General features: G+C 41.2%; 1 pseudogene; it reads left to right on the top strand.

Moving 5' to 3' along the window:
• Positions 1-2081: 2081 nt before the first annotated feature.
• On the top strand, positions 2082-15078 carry LOC118394714 (dehydrogenase/reductase SDR family member 11-like; annotated as a pseudogene).
• The last annotated feature ends 249 nt before the right edge of the window (positions 15079-15327 follow it).

Below are 15327 nucleotides of genomic sequence, written 5' to 3'. Positions count from 1 at the left end.
CCCTTAGGCCTATTATAACTAACTACAGTCTAATGACTGTAGTTAATGACACCCGTTCTATGCCATTTGTGAAGTATTCTTTGCAAACTGCTTAATTACTTTTATGATGTGCTCCACATTCCTCACAATAGAATATGATCTTGTAGAAAACATTATGTGTCAAATGAAGCACATTTGTCAATTACTCTCAAATGGCTTCACCATCGTGTTTTAACCTATGGAACATTGTGTATGAAGTCCTCTTACCTCTTTATTTTAGAAACTGGCAGCAGTGTCAGAGCTTCTGGGCACAGGGATGGATGTGTGCATGAACAAAGCTGGCCTGGCCCATCCTCAGTCACTGCAGAATGGCAAAACCGATGGCTGGAGGACGATGATTGGTGTAGGTGTCACTGTCCATGTTTATATATGGAAGCCCATTCCCTCTACCCAATACATTTTTCAAATGTTGATACTATCTAAAAATGTTGAGATAAAAACAGAGACGAAGTCGAGACTTTGGGACTATAAGGCTCTATCTGCGCAATGCATAGTTCGGAGATATTGAGCATTTACGTTTTCACATCCTAGATTTTCACATCTCAATTCTTCTTTTATAACCCATTAAGTTCCTCACCGTAAAGGTAACTAAAGTGTGAGTATCAAAATCCTAAGACATTTGTAAATCTGTTTTCTTAGGGGGTTGCAATCGCAGATTGAACCTTATGCCTCTGAAATGTCAATCTATTTAAATAAGGTTCTATCTGCCACAAAATGTTAATTATTTCAATTTCAATAGAAAAGTGCAGCCATTTAAATATTAAATATAGAGAATACTCTTCCTTCTTTCTAATCACATCATCAAATATATAAATTCATATTCATTACACATTTGTTAAAGTGATAGTTCCCTAAAATGACACTACTGTTTATCCTATGGATAACTAGCAACATTGCTAAAGCTTAGCTCTGGATGAATAAACTAATATGTTTTTCTGTTCTCTGACACTCAAAGTCAGTAAACTACTTGCTACTTATCAATGAAATGTGGTAAGTTGGTATTTTTAGTGAAATACCCCTTCCATGGAAGTTTTCGTGTGGATATAGAACAAGACAAAAACAGCAATGCCTCTGCTAAGGGCCTTAAACACAATCTAAGGCACTTGTTTTTATTTGTTTTTACCGTAAAAAAGTTTACGTTATGGCCATTCTTCTGAAAAAGTGGTGAAAAAAATCTAAGTAATTTAAAAAGAGTACCAGAACCTATGATATGAATAGTCAAAGACTTGGGACTATAAGGTTCTATCTGCCAAAGTATAGTTTTGAGAATTTTTCAAGCCCCAGATCTCAGAACTATTTTGTGACATATTCAATCAATCAATCAATCAATCAATAAAATATTTATAAAGCCCTTTTTACAAAGTGCTATACAGAAACCCAGCCTAAAACCCCAAACAGCAAGCAATGCAGATGTTGAAGCATGGTGGCTAGGAAAAACTCCCTAGAAAGGCAGGAACCTTAAGAAAAAACCTAGAGAGGAACCAGGCTCTGAAGGGCTGGCAGTCCTCTTCTGGCTGTGCCGGGTTGAGATTATAAGATGGCCAAGATGTTCAAACGTTCCTAGATGACCAGCAGGGTCAACTAATAATAATAATCACAGTGGTTGTAGAAGGTGCAACAGGTCAGCACCTCAGGAGTAACTGTCAGTTAACTTTTCATAGCCGAGCATAAAGGTCCTAGGGCTCAGGTCCTCTGGGAGGGGAGGGAGAGGGAGAGAGAGAATTAGAGGAAGCATACTTAAATTCACACAGGACAACAGATAAGACAGGAGAAATACTCCAGATATAACAGACTGATCCTAATTCCCCGACACATAAACTATTGCAGCATAAATACTGGAGGCTGAGACAGGAGGGGTCGGGAGACACTGTGACCCCGTCCGACGATACCCCCGGACAGGGCCAACCAGACAGGCTATAACCCCACCCACTTTGCCAAATTACAGCCCCCACACCACTAGAGGGATATCTTCAAACCACCAACTTACTACCCTGAGACAAGGCTGAGTATACTGTAGCCCACAAAGATCTCCCCCACGGCACATGCCCGAGGGGAGCGCCAACCCGGACAGGAAGATCACGTCAGTGACTCAACCCACTTAAGTGACGTACCCCTCCTAGGGACGGCATGGAAGAGCACCAGTAAGCCAGTGACTCAGCCCCCGTAATATGGTTAGTTTCGGAGAGAAGGGAACCAACCAGGCAGAAACACCAAGGGCGGTTTGTCGCTCCAGTGCCTTTCCGTTCACCTTCACACCCCTGGGCCAGACAACACTCAATCATAGGACCTACTGAAGAGATGAGCCTTCAATAAAGGTCAAGACCGAGTCTGCATCTCTCACATGGATAGGCAGACCATTCCATAAAAATGGAGCTCTATAGGCTAAAGCCCTGCCTCCAGCTGTTTGCTTAGAAATTCTAGGGACAATAAGGAGGCCTTTATCTTGTGACCGTAGCATACATGTAGGTATGTACGGCAGGACCAAATCTGAGACATATGTATGAGCAAGCCCATGTAAATGCTTTGTAGGTTAGCAGTAAAACCTTGAAATCATCCCTAGATTTAACAGGAAGCCAGTATAGAGAGGCTTGCACTGGAGTAATATGATCCAATTTTGGGGTTCTAGTCAAGATTCTAGCAGCCATGTTTAGCACTAACTGAAGTTTATTTAGTGATTTAACCGGGTAGCCAGAAAGTAGAGCATTGCAGTAGTCTAATCTAGAAGTGACAAAAGCATGGATGAACTTTTCTGCATAATTTTTGGACAGAACATTTCAGATTTTTTGCAATGTTATGTAGATGGAAAAAAGCTGTCCTTGAAATAGTCTTGATATGTTTGTCAAAAGAGAGATCAGGGTCCAGAGTAACACCAATGTCTTTCACAGTTTTATTTGAGACAACTGTACAACCATCAAGATTCATTGTCAGATCCAACAGAAGATCTCTTTGTTTCTTGGGACCTAGAACTAGCATCTCTGTTTTGTTCGAGTTTAAAGGTGAAACATTTGCTTCTTTATGTCTGAAACACAGGCTTCCAGGAGGGCAATATTGAGTATTCACCGTGTTTCATCGAAATGTACAGCTGTGTATCATCCGCATAGCAGTGAAAGTTAACATTATGTTTTCTGAACGACATCACCAAGAGGTAAATTATATAGTGAAAACAATATAGTGGTCCTAAAACGGAACCTTGAGGAACACCGAAACTTTCAGTTGATTTGGACAAACCATCAACATTTACCATCTTCACGATTGCAGTCTCAGTGCTATGATGGGGTCTGAAACCAGACTGAAGCGCGTCGTATACATTGTTTGTCTTTAGGAAGGCAGTGAGTTGCAACAGCTTTTACAAAAATGTTTGAGTGGAATGGGAGATACGATATAGGCCAATATTTTTTTATATTTTCTGGGTCAACGTTTGTCTTTTTCAAGAGAGGCTTTATTACTGCCACTTTTAGTGAGTTAGGTACACATCTGGTGGATAGGTAGCCATTTATTATGTTCTACATAGGAAGGCCAAGCACAGGAAGCAACTCTTTCAGTAGTTTAGTTGGAATAGGGTCCAGTATGCAGCTTGAAGTTTTAGAGGCCATGACTATTTTCATGAATGTGTCAAGAGATATAGGATTAAGTGTCTCTCTTGATCCTAGGTCCTGGCAGTGTTGTGCAGACTCAGGACAACTGCGTTTTGGAGAAACACGCACATTTAAAGAGAATTTGCTTTCTAATGATCATGATCTTTTCGTCAAAGAAGTTCATGAATTTATCATTGCTGAAGTGAAAACCATCCTCTCTTGAGGAATGCTGCTTTTTAGTTAGCTATGTGACAGTATACAGTTTTTGGGGGGGTGGGGGGGGGAATTGTTCTTATTCTCCTCAATTAAGTTCGAAAAATAGGATGATGAAGCAGCAGTGGTGGAGTGCCTTTTTCATGAATCAATAAGTACAGTAAATTACCTTACATTCAATCATTTTTTATTGACAACCCAGGATTGTGTGATTGGATTGCAGATAGAACCTGATACCACCAAGTTAATTTGTGTTTACGCAGAGAGAACATTCTGAGTTTTACTTTCCTCTAAAAAAATCTGACATATCTCACATGTAAATGACCAACTAAAGAAAAACTGGGCTGTCTGGCTGCACGGACCAAGCTGGCTGGACGGACCTAGCTATCTTGCCGGCCGGCCGGACCTAACTATCCTGCCGGCTGGACCTAGCTATCTGGCTGGTCGGTCGGCCGGACCTAGCTATCTGGCTGGTCGGTCGGCCGGACCTAGCTGTCTGGCTGGTCGGTCGGCCAGACCTAGCAAACTTGCCAGCTGGACCTAGCTACCTGGTTGGCCTTTCCTATGTACGCCTTTCCTACGCACTTCTCAGTAGTTGGCACTCAGACTTACCTTTTGCAGGTCCGCAACAGGCTTTGCAGGTGTAGTTCACTTACGTGCCCTGAATAGATTTAATTAAACTGCTGAAAACCCTCCCACTTGCTGGCCAATATTTTCGTGTCAAGTTTTCATTCAATAGGGTTTTCAGTACATTTATCTAAAGCCATCCCTTTAAATGTGGTGTACCTTTAATTTTAATTTTCTCAACAGACTCACTATAATATATTGAGAGAAAGGTTCAGAATATTAAAGATCAATTAAAAAAAGCCATGTAAATAAATACGCACATATTAGTCTCCTTTTCAGCACCAATAGATTTGTATGTTATTTAGGGTGAGGAAAGTATTCATGAATAATAATACAAAAATAGGTTTTGAGAGCCTTTACACACAAAATATATTGGTGAAACAAAAATACAGTGGTTTTATTCATCCTGAAAGTTGTCATATTCAATTGTTCAATTAGAAAGTTAGAAAAGTCAACAATAGGGGTTGAACAGTAGTCCTATAAATCTACCCTAACAAACCTCACTCGTTTGGTCTGCGTTCCATAAGGATTCAAATAGGCTACATATTCCAAATGATTGCACAAGTTGTAATACTATGATCCACTACTGTAGTGATCCTCAGGAATAACCAGATCAACGTGACAAAGGAAAGAAAGGTAAACTGACAATGGAATGGAATGAGGCAAAATATAAGTAAAGTGACAGTTATAAATGTGTGTGGGTATAACTGACAGTGGCTACCGATACTGACTAATATGTAACATCAATACAATTTTTTTTAAATACAGTGAAAAGTCTGGGAATTTAATTAAAACATTATAGAAAACATAAGTGCACTCGGTTGTTTGTAGGTTTGGACACTATACTGTCATTTGTGCATGGCTACAGAAGCCTATAGCTTTTGTCTCCAAATTTCATTCCTGCAAGTTTTAAGGCCATAATGTCATAAACTTTACAGAGGTATGCTTAATGTTGATAGGCTTCAGTTTGTTGCTATATGACTGGTTTCACATTTGTCTCCAGCGATCATAACGTAAAATGTATCTAAAACAATTGTAATTTATATTTACAATCCGTTTATCCAAATGGCTTACTCTTTTACCTAGATCTTATCAATAGCTCCTATCAAGTTGTAAATTACAGTGCATGGAGAATGGTGTTATTTCTATCGGGAAAAAGAAAGCAGACGCTGTTCCACTTGGAACCGACAGGTTGCTCGACTTTATTCATTGTTTCATGGCCCGGTAAGGTCTTGGATTTATGAGGGAATTAAGTCAAGGTCAGAATACAACATATCCATACACACACATCTTCCACACAAAAGTGCATTAAAGGGAATTAAGTTCCATTTATGCGCGTATAACTTTGGTCTGAATAGGCCAATATGGGAATGAATTATTTTTGAGGAAAAAGTCAGACAGAACCTTAAAGTCCCAAGGTCAAGAGGTGTCAATGTCATTAGACTGTAGTAAGTTATAATATGCCTAAGTGCAGTAAAACGTTGTGTGATGCAAACCTTGTGACAGAATTCAGGTGACCTTGTCAATTATTAATTTTGTGGCCCATAGGCTACATATGACATGTTACTTCTAAAGAGTAGCTTAGCCTGGTGATGAATCAATTCTTCAGTAAAATCTGTGTATTATCATAGCTAGTAGTATTCATCACAGTTGAAATAGTTACTGTTTACTCACGTGAGGGTAAACAGCATCTCAAAATATTTACTGGTATGTAGTTAGCTAAACCCTAGTTATTCCTCATTGGAATAAGTTAAACTACAGTAAAGCTATGTGGAAAGTAACTAGCTAAATATACTACAAAATAAACGGTTGCTATTTTGAAGCTGCACAACAAATACCATAGAAATTCATTAATAAAATAGAAAAGGACATTTCCTGAAGAAACTTTGTTGTGCTTGCTCCTCTTTAAGTGTTTCTCATGGTAATTAAATACATTGTAGTGGTAATGACGGCAGTAGTAATAGTAGTAGTACTAATGGTAGTAATAGGGTTTTAAGGTATAGTGACCTATTTTGGGGTGGTTTTGTAGATTTATTATAGTGGGTTATAGTAATGGTAGTGGTAGTAATAGAGTGGTACACTCTTAGAAAAGAAGGTGCTATCTTGAACCTGAAAGGATTATTCGGTTGTCTCCCTAGGAGAACCCTTTGAAGAGCCCCTTTAGATTCCATTTTCGTGAACATTTTTACAAAATCATCACATATTGCCATGCAAAATGTCAGAGTTGCCGTAGCAAAATCAACTATTTTTGCCCTTAAATATCACAAACAATCACTGAGAAGGAGGGACCAAGTAGTGGTGACTGTGTCAGTGGTGGTGGTAGTAGTTGTTGTAGTGGTAGTTAATGCAATAGTAGTGGTATTATTAGTGACTGTGGTAAATTGCAGCATAAAACTTTATTGAAGCAATCTAAGTTAGTCAGTCTGAACGCCCTGGACCAGAGCTAGTTAGTGCAGTCCAGAGCTGGCTAGGTACTATTTACGCCATGTACCAGAGCTGGGCCAGACCTAGCTAGCTACAGTGGCTTGCGAAAATACTTATTCATCCCCCTTGGCATTTGTCCTATTTTGTTGCCTTATTACCTGGAATTAAAATAGTTTTTGGGGGGGTTTGTATCATTCGATTTATACAACATGCCTCCCACTTTGAAGATGCAAAATATTTTGAAACAGGTTTCCCTCAAGAAATTCCCTGTATTATGTGCCCTCCATCATTGTCACGTTCGTTGTCTTCAACCTCCCTGTCATAAATGAGCCAAGGCGCAGCGTGCATGTAATTCCACATCTTTAATAAAGTGAAACCTTCACAAAAAACATGTCAACAGAAACCGAACGTGACGCAAACCGTGGCGCACACAAACACACATAGAAAATAAATCATTACCCACAAACACAGGTGGGAAAAGGTTGCCTAAGTATGATTCCCAATCAGAGACAACAATAGACAGCGGCCTCTGATTGAGAACCATACCCGGCCAACAAAGAAACAGACAAACTGGAATGCCCACCCAAATCACACCCTGACCTAACCAAATAGAGAAATAAAAAGGCTCTCTCAGGTCAGGGCCTGACTCTATAGGGGGGGGTCCGGGTGGGCATCTATCCTCGGTGGAGGTTCCGGTTCGGGAGCACATGCCTATTGGCTAACACATGCCTATTGGCTAACACCTTATTTTTGTCTTTAAGCAATGGCTTTTTCTGGCCACTCTTCCGTAAGTCCAGCTCTGTGGAGAGTACGGCTTAATGTGGTCCTACGGACAGATACTCCGATCGCCGCTGTGGAGTGTTGCAGCTCCTTCAGGGCCATCTTTGGTCTCTTTGTTGCCTCTCTGACTAATGCCCTCCTTGCCTGAGTTTTGGTGAGCGACCCACTCTTGGCAGATTTGTTGTGGTGTCATAATCTTTACATTTTTTAATAATGAATTTAATGGTGCTCTGTGGGATATTAAAAGTTTTGGATATTTTTTTATTACCCAACCCTGATCTGACCTTCTCTACAACTTTGTCCCTGACCTGTTTGGAGAGCTCCTTGGTCTTCATAGTGCTGCTTTCTTGGTGGTGCCCCTTGCTTAGTGGTGTTGCAGACTCTTTGGCCTTTCAGAATAGGTGTATATATACTGAGATCATGTGACAGATCATGTGACACTTAGATTGCACACAGGGGATGAATACTTTTTGCAAGGCACTGTACAAATGAAATGAGTAATGTAGGATATGTAGACATCATAAAAGTGGCGTTATTTAAAGTGACTAGTGATACCTTTATTAATTCCATTTATTAAACTTATTAAAATGGCCAGAGATTTGAGTCTGTATGTTGACAGCAGCCACTCTATGTTAGTGATGGCTGTTTAACAGTCTGGTGGCCTTGAGATAGAAGCTGTTTTTCAGTCTCTCAGTTCCAGCTTTGATGCACCTGTACTGACCTCGCCTTCTGGATGATAGCAGGGTGAACAGGCAGTGGCTCGGGAGGTGGTTGTCCTTGATGATCTTTTTGGCCTTCCTGTGACATCGGGTGGTGTAGGTGTCCTGGAGGGCATGTAGTTTGCCCGGTGATGCGTTGTGCAGACCTCACTACCCTCTGGGGAGCCTTGCGGTTGAGAGCAGAGCAGTTGCCGTACCAGGCGGTCATATAGCCCGACAGGATGCTCTCGATTGTGCATCTGTAAATGTTTGTGAGTGTTTTATGTGAAAAGCCTAATTTCTAAAACATCCTGAGGTTGAAGAGGCACTGTTGCGCCTCCTTCACCATGCTGTCTGTGTGGGTGGACCATTTAATTTCGTCTGCGATGTGTACGCCGAGGGAGGGACTGGGATTCCAATAAGCAGAGCACCTGATTCATAAATGTTGGGTGGAAAGTTCCTCTGGAAAAGGCAACCTCTCCCATTAGGTTATATCCATGCCTGTTGATAAGATTTATTTACATAGCATAGGGCTGTTGGTATATATAAATTGATAGGCATTTGTTAACAAATGTCAATTACCCCAGTCAAGAGTGATTTATAGATAGATATGAGTCAAAACTATTGAATATGTTAGTGAGACACTCCTTGTTGGCTATTTCGTCAGTACTACTCTGACTAGATAGTTGGCATATAATTTTATGATTTGAGATGTGGTGTACTCTCACATGAGGAGTAAACAGTACCCAGCTAGCACATTTAGTTCCTTGGAAGTTGTGGGAACGTATGCCTTTGTTTTCCCAAGCCATAAGTCTCCTGACTGATAAACAGAACGTTTTTGAACATTCTGAGAATGGAAGTGAACATTTTGCCTGTTCTGGGAATGTTTTTTTTGGTTGCAGGGAAGTTCTGAGAACAGTTTACTCTGGGAGGTTTTATTAACGTTCTGAGAATGGAAATTATTATTTATTTAGAGGTTTTTGAATAACTTTCTTAAAACTTTCACTGAATGTTTCAATAAAACATTTAATAATTGTTTAACTCCAAGCACAGACATGACACTTGGAAATGAATTTTCTTAGGCATTAATCATGCTAACACATGTATTTCTTCTTGTGACATGGCATCAGTGAGATTCGAACGAATTGTCTTCTGTTTTCTATCTGTTGTAATTAGTCCACTGCACCACCAGGATGGTGCTAGCATGCAATGTTTTTACACATACAAAGCTGTTTATTTTAGTCTATTCAGACAGACCCCATTTCAAAGGAAACAAGCGCTTATTACGATCAGGTGTGTCCAATTAGTGAGTGTGGCCAACAAACCTGAACACACTTGACAAGATAGAGAATAGAGAGAGTTTTGTTGATGCTGAGAACAGAATATATATGTAAAAAAAAAGAAGAAAAGAAAGGTTAAACGTACTGAGAATGTTCCCAAAGCCAAGGAACTATCCTGCACCATTCACAGAAAGAAGAAACATATGGTTCTCAGAATGTTATAGGGCCCCAAAAGGTCAGCAGTAGCCTTTTGGGGGCCCTAAGCAAGATTTGGTTCTTGTCCAGCACTGCATGAAGGTTGTCGGCTGTGGCCGTGTGATGTGACGTAAAGCGTTAGTGTAGCCTATTTGTTGTTGCAATTATTTGCTCTGTGATGACGAGGCTAACCATCTATTATCTTAGCCCAATATTGGATGCCAAAACAGCCAAATATGCAGTCTAAACGTGAATCGCGGTACGGTTCTAGAAACATAGATCATTCTACTTTCATATCACATAGAAATAATTGAACAAATTCAAAATAAACACTTACTGCACTGTTTCATATGTAGCCTATGAGCAAACAAATAAATAATTGACAAGTCACCTGTATTCTGTCACAAGGTTTGCACTTAAGCCTATTATAGCTTGACACCTGATTTATGTCAACTCTGAAGTATTCTTTGCAAACTGTTTCATTATTTTAATTATGTGTTCCACAGTCCTCACAGTAGAATATGATCTTGTAGAAAACATTCTGTATCAAATGAAGCACATTTGTGAATTACTCTCAAATGACTTCACCATGGTGTTTTAACCTATGGAACATTGTGCATGAAGTCCTCTTACCTCTTTATTTTAGAAACTGGCAGCAGTGTCAGAGCGCTGGGCACCCTTGTTGCGCTGGGCACCCTTGTTCCCTACAAATGTGACCTGTCAAAGGAAGGGAGATCCTTTCCATGTTCTCTGCCATCAAGACCCTTTATCATGAAGGGGATGTGTGCATCAGCAATGCTGGCCTGGCCCATCTAGAGTCACTGTTGAATGGCAAAACCGATGGCTGGAGGACTGAATGATTAATGTAGGTTCCATTGACAATGATCTCTGTGTTTATGTCAACTGCTGTCCATATTTCTATATTTGTTTATTTATTTATTTTTGTCATTTAGAAGACATCTTATCCAGTGTGACTTACAGTCAAGAAACAAGGGATGATTGTCTCTATTCTGTGTCATGCTCTCCGTCATTTAATAGCATTTGTTATTGATGTGCGTTTCAATCTCTGTGTTAATGTCACTATCCATATTAATAAAAAAGAAACATCTTCTGTTGAACATGACAATTAATCTTGATGGTTGTACAGTCGTCTCAACTGTGAAGAACCAATGCGTTACTCTTTTGATGAACATATGAAGACTGTTTCAAGGACAGCTTTTTCCATCTACGTAATATTGCAAAAATCTGAAACTTTTTGTCCAAAAATGTTGCAGAAAAATGAATCCATGCTTTTGTCACTTCCAGGTTAGACTACTGCAAAGCTCTACTTTCCGGCTACCCGGATAAAGCACTACATAAACTTCAGTTAGAGCTAAACACGGCTGCTAGAAAAAGAGTATCATATTACTCCAGTGTTAGACTTTCTACACCGGCTTCCTGTTAAGGCTAGGGCTGATTTCAAGGTTTTACTGCTAACCTACAAAGCATTACATGGGCTTGCTCCTACCTATCCCTCAGATTTGGTCCTGCTGTAAAATCGTGGGCAAACGTTTTGAGAATGACACAAATATTAATTTCCACAAAGTTTGCTGCTTCAGTGTCTTTAGATATTTTTTGTCAGAAGTTACTATGGAATACTGAAGTATAATTACAATCATTTCATAAGTGTCAAAGGCTTTTATTGACAATTACATGAAGTTGATGCAAAGAGTCAACATTTGCAGTGTTGAGCCTTCTTTTTCAAGACCTCTGCAATCCGCCCTGGCATGCTGTCAATTAACTTCTGGGCCACATCCTGACTGATGGCAGCCCATTCTTACATCATCAATGCTTGGAGTTTGTCAGAATTTGTGGCTTTTTGTCCACCTGACTCTTGAGGGTTGACAAGTTCTCAATGGGATTAAGGTCTGGGGAGTTCCCTGGCCATGGACCCAAAATATCGATGTTTTGTTTCCCGAGCCACTTAGTTATCACTTTTGCCTTATGGCAAGGTGCTCCATCGTGCTGGAAAAGGCATTGTTTGTCATCAAACTGTTCCTGAATGGTTGGGAGAAGTTGCTCTCGGAGGATGTGTTGGTACCATTCTTAATTCATGGCTGTGTTCTTAGGCAAAATTGTGAGTGAGCCCACTCGCTTGGCTGAGAAACAACCCCACACATGAATGGTCTCAGGATGCTTTACTGTTGGCATGACACAGGACTGATAGTAGCGCTCACATTGTCTTCGCTGGACAAGCTTTTTTCCGGATGCCCCAAACAATCGGAAAGGGGATTCATCAGAGAAAATGACTTTACCCCAGTCCTCAGCAGTCCAATCCCTGTACATTTGGCAGAATATCAGTCTGTCCCTGATGTTTTTCCTGGAGAGAAGAGGCTTCTTTGCTGCCCTTCTTGACCCCAGGCCATCCTCCAAAAGTCTTTGCCTCACTGTGCGTGCAGATGTACTCACACCTGCCTGCTGCCATTCCTGAGCAAGCTCTGTACTCCGATCCCGCAGCTGAATCAACTTTAGGAGACGGTCCTGGCGCTTGCTGGACTTTCTTGGGCGCCCTGAAGCCTTCTTCACAACAATTGAACCGCTCTCCTTGAAGTTCTTGATGATCCGATAAATGGTTGATTGAGGTGCAATCTTACTGGCAGCAATATCCTTGCCTGTGAAGCCCTTTTTGTGCAAAGCAATGATGACGGCACGTGTTTCCTTGCAGGTACCGTGGTTGACAGAGGAAGAACAATGATTCCAAGCACAACCCTCCTTTTGAAGCTTTCACTTTGTTATTCGAACTCAATCAGCTTGAAAGAGTGATCTCCAGCCTTGTCCTCGTCAACACTTACACCTGTGTTAACGAAAGAATCACTGACATGATGTCAGCTGGTCCTTATGTGGCAGGGCTGAAATGCATTGGAAATGTTTTTGGGGGATTCAGTTCATTTGCATGGCAAAGAGGGACTTTGCAATTCATCTTATCACACTTCATAAAATTCTGGAGTATATGCAAATTGCCATCATACAAACTGAGGCAGCAGACTTTGTGAAAATACATTTTTGTGTCCTTCTCAAAACTTTTGGCCACGACTGTACATACCTACGGTCACAAGACACAGGCCTCCTTACGGTCCCTAGAATTTCTAAGCAAACAGCTGGAGGCAGGGCTTTCTCCTATAGAGCTCAATTTTTATGGAATGGTCTGCCTATCTGTGTGAGAGACGCAGACTCGGTCTCAACCTTTAAGTCTTAATTGAAGACTCATCTCTTCAGCAGGTCCTATGATTGAGTGTAGTCTGGCCCAGGAGTGTGAAAAAGAACAGAAAGGCACTGGAGCAACGAACCGCCCTTGCTGTCTCTGCCTGGCCGGTTCCCCTCTCTCCACTGGGGTTCTCTGGCTCAAAACCTATTACAGGGGCTGAGTCCCTGACTTACTGGTGCTCTGCCATGCCGTCCCTGGGAGGGGTGCGCCACTTGAGTGGGTTGAGTCGTTGACATTATCTTACTGTCCGGGATGGCGCCCCCCCTTTGATTCGTGCCATGGAGGAGATCTTCGTGGGTTATACTCAGCCTTGTCTCAGAATAGTAAGTTGGTGGTTGAAGATATTCCTCTTGTGGTGTGGGGGCTGTGCTTTGGCAAAGTGGGTGGGTTATATCCTGCCTGTTTGGCCCTGTCCGGGGGTATCGTCGGACGGGGCCACAGTGTCTTCCGAGCTCTCCTGTCTCAGCCCCCAGTATTTATGCTGCAATAGTTTATGTGTCGGGGGGCTAGGGTCAGTCTGTTACATCTGGAGTATTTCTCCTGTCTTATCTGGTGTCCTGTATGAATTTAAGTATGCTCTCTCTAATTCTCTCTTTTTTTCTCTCTCTCTCTCTCTCTCGCTCTCTCTCTCTCTCTCGGAGAACCTGAGTTCTAGGACCATGCCTCAGGACTACCTGGACTGATGACTCCTTGCTGTCCCCAGTCCACCTGGTCGTGCTGCTGCTCCAGTTTCAACTGTTCTGCCTGTGGCTATGGAACCCTGACCTGTTCACGGGACGTGCTACCTTGTCCCAGACCTGCTGTTTTCAACTCTGTAGAGACAGCAGAAGTGGTAGAGATACTCTGAATGATCGGCTATGAAAAGCCAACTGACATTTACTCCTGAGGTGCTGACCTGTTGCACCCTCTACAACCGCTGTGATTATTATTATTATTTGACTGTGCTGGTCATCTATGAACATTTGAACATCTTGGCCATGTTCTTCCTAGGTTACGGCCTTTCTAGGGAGTTTTTCCTAGCCACCGTGCTTCTACACCTGCATTACTTGCTGTTTGGGGGTTTAGGCTGGGTTTGTGTACAGCACTTTGTGACACCGGCTGATGTAAGAAGGGCTATATAAATACATTTGATTGATTTATTTGATTGATTACATTGTCTATCTGCACACAAGAGGCATACCAGTCTATGAGGGAGAGGAAAGTGGATGATGGACACATCATCAACATAAACAGCTGTGACTGCCCTGACAGAGGGGCTGAGGCAAGAGCTGCGAGGGGCTAAAACCCACATTCAAGCCACGGTAAGTTATTGACTTTTAGTGTTCTTATTAGAAATATATAATTATATTGTAAATGAGATGATCAATCGTTCATAGCCACCCAGCACTGAATTGTGCTGATTTATCATACTGTGAGTACAATGCACCAACGGTACTCTACTGAATACAATGGTGTTCTATTATTGGCAACATTCCACAATAGCAGGTCATTGTGTCCTCATGACAGACCACATTGATGTTTAAAATCAACATATTTATCTAGCTATGTCACAATGTAATCATTAGAGCCATCTAACACTAACCCAGTGTTTCTGTTTTCCTTTGGACAGTGTATATCTCATGGAATGGTGGAAACAGAATATGTTTTCCGGCTTCACAGCCTCCATTCAGAGAAGGCTGCTGCTACCTACGACAGTATGAATGTGAATAATAACAATAATAATGATATCTGTGCATATGATTGTTTTTGAATGTGTACGTTATAATTCTACTGCCTTCCTACAATTTTTGGAAGTAGTGGACATTGCCAGGCACATCCCGCCACATGTTCACGTAAGTAGGGCACTTGTCTGTATCAGTATTCTCTGCACATCACTTCCATCAATGTTTGAATGAACGTGGGAAAAGTTTACCATAATTTAACAAATTATAACTACTGTTCTCCCGTCTTTGCATATCTTGACTGTAGATGTTCAAATGCGACCTGTGGAGCAAGTGTCATAAAGCAGTCCTGCAGGAGGAATCTGATGCACCTTGATCATCTCAAAGAGGATTGAAAGTTGTCTTAAAGCTGTAGCATCTGATCTGAAAATAAATATTTGCCATGAAAATTATTGTAGGCTACACCGCAGCCCCTTTACAATCTGATACTTGAAGTGTTGAGTTTAAATAAAGTTTAAATACAGTACATTTTCTGCGACATTGTGGAACAACACTATTACAATTTTCCATCAGTAATTAGATATTTTTTTA

Source organism: Oncorhynchus keta, chromosome 1 (assembly GCF_023373465.1).
Source record: "Oncorhynchus keta strain PuntledgeMale-10-30-2019 chromosome 1, Oket_V2, whole genome shotgun sequence".
Classification (NCBI taxonomy): Eukaryota; Metazoa; Chordata; class Actinopteri; order Salmoniformes; family Salmonidae; genus Oncorhynchus; species Oncorhynchus keta.
This window is presented reverse-complemented; position numbering and strand designations above follow the sequence as displayed.